Below are 8,603 nucleotides of genomic sequence, written 5' to 3'. Positions count from 1 at the left end.
AATAAAAGTTGTTTCTGTTGTTGCGGAAGTAAGCGGAGCGGTGGATGCAGTTGCTGCTGTTGTGGGTCGAGGGAAAAAGGATTTGTCACTGTTTTAAAATAAAAATATTTTGGGTTTTGAATACCTAACAAGTTTAGTATATTAATGCAAATAGATGAATATCTGTGATGTAAATGATTTTCTACTACGATTAAAAGGTTATGTTTGTTGGTGATTGGTCGGTTTCTTAATTTATGGTAGAAAAATTTACTGAATACGTTGATTTTGGATTTTGGATTGAAAATGATAATGAATAGTTTTGAATGACGGATTTGGAAACGTTAAATTGAAAGACTGGTTTTGTTGTGTTGAAGTTGAAAAGAGGGAACCCATGATGGGTGGCAATCTCCGATTTTTAAGGGAGGTGCTGTCGGAAATTTTTTAAGAATTTAAAGTTTTGGTTATGATTCAAAAATGAGTTTGGTTTGAATTAATTATCAAAAGAGATAAGTCTTGAATACTTTTAAGGATTTTAAAGAGAATCAAATTTTTATGATTTGGTTGATTTGTGATTTATTTTAACTTATTTGACTTTTAATAACAACGAAAAGAAATTTGATTAACTAGCTAAAGATTTTAAAAATTAAATTAATTACAAATTCAAGAGTTTGGGGGTAGGAGAGCGAGTTTGAGGTTTTAATGGAATTAAATAAGAGTTGAGAGAAAGAGAGTTATGTTGAAGAATATGATAAAAATTGTGTGATGTTTGGTTTGAAGGTAAGTTCGGTAAATTGTTTGAAGGTTATACTTAAAATTGAGATGTGATTAATAACAATTGGTTTTGATTGAGCCTGGTGGTGATTTCGATATTAAGAGAGAGGATAATGATTAAGTATGATTGAGGTATGGTGATCACTAACGATGGTTATGACTTATGAATAAGAATGGAGTGAAATGTGTGAATGAAGTAGGTTTGAGTTTGGTTGATTGTGAAATTGATTGGTTTGGGGTCATTTATTGAGTTAAAGACTTTTTTGGCTTGTGAACTTTTGGAAAGATTGATAAATTCTGTTTTTTGGTTCAAACTGATTTTTGGCCAACTTCGGCAAGTCGTAACTCAATCCTCGGAGTTAGAAATTTTACAAAACTATATTTTTTTAAAAATTTATTTATCGATCTTTCCAACGGTTCAAAAATGGTTGATAAATGAATTTTACGGAAAAAGTTACGAAGGTTTGAAATGTGGACTAAAAAACTGGTTTTTACAGCATATCAGGTTTCTCCCATTCTGATATGTCATGCGTACGCGAACATGGGCTGTGTACGCGACTTTGTCACATTTACGCTCATGCATACGCGAGCAAGCTCTACTGCCCAAACCTTCTACATATGCGAAGGTTGTCCATGTACGCGAGTTTTGAAAATTTGCACTCTTGCGTACGCGAACATGTACATGCGTACGCGAACATGTACATGCATACGCGACCACCCCTATTTTTTTGAAAAGTGAATTTTTAAGTTCTCAACCATTCATTGAGCCTTTTAAACCTTTATAAATTTCGATACGAGTCTAGAGCCAGTGTAATTAAGGATAGAGGAGTTAGAAATGAGAGTTAATGAAATGTGTTGGTGAATTGATAAGGATGAACAAATTGTGAAGTGGAGTATGATGAGGAATAATTTGATGATGAATGGTAAATAATTATGATAACGGGTGTTAATGAATAAGCTTAATTAAGATTGAAAATGAATTGAGATGAGATTAAAGAGTGGATTATTAATGAGATTGAGAATGATGTTGATAATGAAAATGACAATGAGACTGAGTCTGATGAGGTATACCTGCTTGGGTATATACAATGGTGTGATTCCACTTGTTCTGAGATGTGGTGAATTGTGATTGCCTAGGTAGATACAGTGGTGTGATTCTACTTGCTCCAGGATGTGGTGAATTATGATTGCCTAGGTAGATGTAGTAGTGTGATTCCATTTGCTTCAGATTATAGTTTGAGTCTTCCGGGGTAGACTCAAACTATAATTATGTGATTATGTGGTTTAAAGTAAAGACTTTTTCTATTTTTTAATTAAAATTCAGTTTATATTCGCGAAAGCTCAATATTAAACAAATATAGTAATAAATTAATGGAGTAGAGGTAGGTAACGCCTGAATTTTTAGTGCGATCATGAGGTGCTAAAAGTTAGGGTGTTATAATATTAATTGTAAAAAATTATTAATTATGGACATCATATGTATGAAATTATGAATGTTATGAACACAAAATTATGGATGTTATTAATATGAAATTATGGATATTATATGTATACACTTATGGACTTTATAAGTAAATTTGTAAATTGAATAAATTAATTTAAGTATTTGATATTTTTTTTTCAAATTCAATTATGGTAACATTTGGAAATATCTGTATTAAAAAACTAGAATCATTATTCCACTTTGAAAAATATAAAACAAATATTACCTAAGTGAAACAATAAATTAGTGATTATAAAAAAATTAATTAAAATTAATGACAATTAAAATTTAGATTACTCCAACTTCTACAATATCATGTACGTGAAACAATAAGAAAATAATTAATAAATTAATAATTACAAAGAAAAATTAATTAACATTAATGACATTCAAAGTATATTATTATAATTAGTCTTTAATTGCAATAATATATATGAAAATTAAATTATAAAAAGTCTCACTGCTAGAAAACTAGTTATTACAGATGGATATTTCCGACAGATTTTATCCCACGAAAATACAGACGGAATTTCAGAGAGATTTTTTGTCAGAAAACCAAAAAAATGAATTAGCATAAATTACAGACGGAAAAGAAAATTCCTCAGTAATTCCGTCGAAAAAATTAAGTTTTTTTTTGTAAAAAACAGTTACAGACGAAAAATCCGTCTATAATTAAATGGAACAAAACGCTGTGTTTATTAAATTATTACAGACGAAAAATCCATCTGTAATTTAAAATTTTCCGTCAGAAATATTAAAATAAAGTTCAGCGTTATGAAATCCTCCTCATTTCACATATTCTTCCCCGCACATCCACACCCTCCCCTCCAAATGCTCTATCGGCGGCACTTCTCAGCCTTGCGCCGCCACCACACCTTGCGCTGTCGCCGCACCGAACCTCCATTGCACTGAACTTCCATCGCCCCGTCACACCCCTTCCTGGCTCTTCTATGTGTGTTGCTCGCGTCGTTCCCTTTCAAACCCTAATGTGCATTTCTCCGCCACCGTCTTCGTCGCCTTCGTCTACCTTTGCGATTTTATAAAACTACAACATCGATCGCTCATTCATCGGTACTAACCATAATGAATGGCGTCCGCTGAGCAGCCATTGAAGAAGCGAAATCACGACACTCTCCCAGAATCCCCACTACCACACCATCGCCGCTAGCACCGCCGCCACAATCTCCTTAAACCCTAGCTCGTCCGCCTACTCCTCCTCCTCCGCCTCTGTCACAGGATGAGGTCGTCACCAAGCAGAGGAACAAAGATGAGGTTCGAACCATGTTTGAAAGCTACCGTCGCATCAAGCTCTTCTTGTCAAAGAAGAAAGGTGATTTCATCCATGACCTTGAACAGAGCTTCTTCGCTCTCGTCAATGCTTCCAGAGGTAAACACTACTAAACAACACTTCATAGTTCATTCTCTATCTTTTTGGAGGGTATAAATTTGAAATCAAGGTTAATGAATTTGAGTTTGTTTATACCATTCAGACCCTAATGTACCATTCTTCTCTTCCTCAGAATATAGCGTTTTCTCATATCTTTCTAATTCAGTATTGCTTGCATCACCATTTGCAGATCTGTGAACTAGACTTGATATTCAACTTCCATAGGGTTTGTGCCCACAACTCCATGTCATGATTTATGTTAATAAACAAATAAATTGTAATAATAATTAGTTATTTCCATTGATTCTTCAAGGTGGCCACCCTGAACAAAAAATGCTATGTTTCCCTAATTTCCTTAATCAAATACTGTTTTGTGTTTTCAATGCTTGGTTCATTTGCCATAACTAAATAATCTTATAAGAGTAGATGCTTTATTTGAATTTTGATATGAGCTATCATTTCCTGTGAATAATATTGCCTGAAAATTATTCCCAACTATTAATAATGTTAGTGTCTTGCTTCACGATGCAAAACTAGAAAGAACAAGTTGCTAACATAGATCTTAATCACGCTAACACAATGATCTTCATGGTTAACAAATGGATGCAGCTTCTCAGTGGAATAGAGAATTAGGGGAATAACAAAGTATCTTGATGGTTGTCTATTTTTTTCTTTCATTGAAAACCATAATTTTTTTCTTTCAGGTATGCTGCTATTCCTAAAAGAGCTGTGGTTCAAAAAGTATTTCATGATTTTTCAAATGAAAAATCTAAAGCTAAAGTACAAAAATTAGCAACTATGCTAGTATCATTTTCATGTTCCTCTTCATCCCTATAGCTGCTTGGTTGTGATGCTTTCCCTAGTTTTGATGATGTTTTATAACATAGTTGTACAAGTGTTGGTGTCTGTTTAAACATGTGATAGTTGCGATGGCTGGTTTGAGACGATTTTAGTAGTTTTGATATATGTTGTGACCAAGTTGGACTAATCTTAGTGTCCATGTATAAACATGTGAAAATTGCAGTGCCTGGTTTGTGTTTGTTCTGGGAAATTCAATGTGACTAGGCAAGTTTTGACATGTTCTGTAACTACTATCTATTTTTATTGCTAGTTCTTTAGCTGCATATGGAGCCTATGTGTGCCCTATGCCATATTCGAATGAGGTTGGTTCGCAAATGCTTACAGGTGGAGCTGCCAGGGAGGCTGCAGTGTTAGGGTATCATATTACTCCCTTGTTTTCGTACTATGCGTATCACGGACTTATTTTTAGAGTCTTACTCAGATTAAATCGTGGCAAGATTCATGACAGTAGGTAATGTACTTCTCTACTTGTGTTGCACATTTGATCTTGTTTGTGTTACTCCCTTGATTTGATTTATAACTCATATGGTTATTGTAAGCATTATGGCTATATTGGTTACTGCCACAAATGTGGAAATTCTCATGAATATTCTTGGGATCAACTTGGTCAGATTAGTTGCTCTTGCAGTATGCCAATGGTATATTTCAGGTTTTCCATAAGATTTCATGAAATTTGTTTGTTTGAATCCTAAGTTCCAGATATATTAGTTGCTTTTTCCTATTGAATATGCTTTGTAAGTTATGTAGCAGCAACGAATTTATGTTACGTAACACTTATTTTTACTCTTCCATTCTGTCAGTTGCTTAAATTGTTGACTAATATAACTATTGAAGCTTCTATAATCTTTTATTACTTTTTATTTTCAGTCTGGCAATACATCAAAAAATCCGATCATCAAGCTTGGAAGGGCCTTTCTTGGGGTATGGTAAGTTTTTCTTCCTTAATTTCTTCCTTTTATTATTAATTAGCTCTTATTTGTGTGTATGTGTGTTTTTCTTCTGATTGATTGGTTCTAGGTACCTCTTCTTGGTGGAGCACTTTGTGCATGTACATGACATTTCTTTTAATATACACTATATACCTAGCATGATTGAAAAGAAATAGGAAGAGTCTAAATCAATTTGTAGCCCTTTATTCTAGTGCCAGTGAATGTAGCAAAGTTTGTTATTTATTTGCTTCAATGGAAAAAGAAGAATCAAACTGGAGCTTAGCTTTAACAATTCAGTTTTGAATCAGTGAGAACCAAAATTCTAGATATGAGAATTAAAATACTTGAAAAGTGAAGTAATGTTCTTTTTTTTTTAATTGACCTTTAATTAAAGTTGGTTTATATGAAGGGAAACTGTCATGAAGGGAAAATGAAATATGATACTTCTGGTGATTCAAATAGCTATAATGCCTCTCTTCTTTTGGAAGCTTAGAGGCCTATATCAATGGGACACAAGAGAAGGTAGTTACTGGTTGGTTTTACCTGCTTAAATGAAGCCAAAATAGACGGAATTAAATTATAGAACCTGACTGATATTCATATCTGTGTAAAATCCTCACATGTGAAACTATTATATGCTCTTACACTACTTCCACCTAATAGCTGACATGATTAGCACAATTTAACAATACTCTCCTATTTCAGGACTAACATGACTAAACCAAGCTGTTATCCAAAATTTCAATGCCCTGCACATTTATCTATCTCAATTTTCATCTAGTGGAGGAATAACGTTGTATCCCAAAATGATACCCTAAACCAAGAATCGATTTTAAATTGCAGCTGCAGTCACAGGTGCAGTTCTCTTATGATATGGAAAATTGTACCAAATGCAGCTGCAACTGCCACTGTGCAATATTGTGGCAGCGATTATGGTAATAAGCCCTTGAATGCAGCAGAAGATAAGCAAATATTATGAGGAATGGTATATGAAAATGCAATAAAAAAAAGGGAAATTGGAAAGAAGAAAATGATATTATTAAGTTCAATGGGAATTCCCATTATAAGGGCTTCCGTCCCCGTAGTGGGATACTTCAATTTCCTAGTAGTATGTTTGGATGGAACATAAAATAAATATTTGGATGGAACATTTGCAGTATGTTTGGATGGAACATTGCCAGCCTATCACTTTCACCCTGGATCCGGATCAGGAGCCAATAGTTGGCTCATTGACTTAGAGGTACATTCAAAAAATATATACACTTGATTTTAGCCTCTTTTGCCAGTTCTATTTTGAGTTTGGTCTGTTATTTTTATCTTATAATGATGGCTGCATATCAAATGTAATTGAATGTAATAATTATTTGGTTTCTCTCTCTGACTGACCCATGGTCATATTATTTGCGAAGGCTGTGCATTCAAGCTAGTAGTAAGTTGATTTTCATGTCTTATACCATAAACTTATTTACTTTTTGACTGGTTACAAACTGATCTGGAAGAGAAAAAGGCACATGAAATTGCCAAGTTATTCACTGGAACTAGACCAGATGTTGAGGTGAGCTTCACTTATTCATCTCAAGAATACATTGTATATAGATTATGTTGTCACTATTTTTTTATTTTTGTCAGAATTTGATACTTGAGAAACAGATGAGAAATGGAAAAATATAAGGAGGCAGAGAAGCCTGAGGGAGAGGATCAATTCATGACCCCACTGTTTGAATCAATGGACACAATAATGATGAATGGTTTCTGTACATATGAAGTTCCAATTTTAGAACCTAATTAAGCAACCTTATTGTATATTTTGACTTAATTAGAGGACAATAGTTGATGTATTAATACACTTTGTTGATATATGGTTGTTACTTGTTATTATAATTGATGTATCAATATTTTGTTTATATTTTGAATTATATTGACTTGTTTGTTTATAGTATTTTTCTTTTATTTTGATAATACGATGAATTTGTTTATTTTTTGAAATATTATAAATATTCGAATACAAATTAGATAAAAATTTGTATTAAATTTATATTTATTTTGTATGAAAATAAGTTTATTTTGTAATTGAAAAAAAATTATTTTACCTTACTGACGGATTTACAGACGGATTTTCTGTTTGTAATAAGAGTGTGAGATGATTTTATAATTATAGACAGAAAATCCGTCTGAAAATCTGTCTGTAATTACAGATGGAAAATCTGTCTGTAATTACAGACGGAAAATCCGTCTGTAATTACCGACGAAAAATCCGTCGAAAAGTTCGTCGACTTCGGGAAATGGATGGAGAATTTACAGAGGGAAAATCCGTCGGTAACTGGTAAAAATCCGTCGGTAATTTTCTGACGGAAATAAATCCGTCGGTAAATAATTTCCGACTGGGCTTTTACAGAAAGACAAAATCCGTCGATAATTTCGTCGGTAACCAAAAATCTGTCTATAATAAAGACTAAATTTGTCTGTAAATCTGTCTGTATTAATTCATTTTCTAGTTGTGTCTCATTAATATATGATATGTTGTATTCTAAATTTTTAATAATTAAAAATATAATATGATAAATTAAGTGACTTTTGCAGGTACACTCCCCCCTCTTTTCCTCTTCATTGTCCACGCTTCCGCAAGTTGAAAGGAAAAGCTCGGAACTGACGAGCTAGCAGTGCAGCCTTCCGAGGAGATAGCTCGGCAGACATTCCAAACAAGGAGCCGACTTATTCTACAGGCAAGAACAACTGGCGCCCACTGTGGGGCCGAAGAGATAAATTTTTTCCTCTTTTGGTCTCGATTCCTCCGCCTGTACCTATGGCTGACGCACTGCCTCCTACCCCATCCGAACTTCTCCGGATGGTGACCGAGCTGCAACAAGCAAATCAACGTATGGCAGAAGAAAATCAGAGAATGGCCGCCCAGATCACCGAGTTGAACAATGGCCGAATTGAAAATAACAACACTCGTCAACCTCAGCCAGAGGATGCCGAACATCATTCAAACCCCACTCATGTATCTGAGACCATTCAAGTCGAGGATGCCCAGCCGGAAGACGAGAATGAGGAACCAGACGAGCTTGTAGGCCCTTTCACATCAGACGTGATGAATTTCGAATTACCACGATGATTCACTTTACCATTGACCCTCACACCTTATGATGGGCTCAGAGACCCGAAAAAGTTCATCAAGAAATTCCGATCAATA

At 34.2% G+C, this 8,603-nt stretch overlaps 1 long non-coding RNA gene across 1 annotated transcript; it reads left to right on the top strand.

Moving 5' to 3' along the window:
- Positions 2,650 to 6,412, top strand: LOC110267336. The gene is made up of 2 exons (XR_002354822.1): positions 2,650 to 2,687; positions 6,074 to 6,412. It is a non-coding gene; the product is annotated as an uncharacterized LOC110267336 (long non-coding RNA).

The sequence above is a fragment of the Arachis ipaensis genome, chromosome B09 (assembly GCF_000816755.2).
Source record: "Arachis ipaensis cultivar K30076 chromosome B09, Araip1.1, whole genome shotgun sequence".
Lineage (NCBI taxonomy): Eukaryota > Viridiplantae > Streptophyta > Magnoliopsida > Fabales > Fabaceae > Arachis > Arachis ipaensis.
This window is presented reverse-complemented; position numbering and strand designations above follow the sequence as displayed.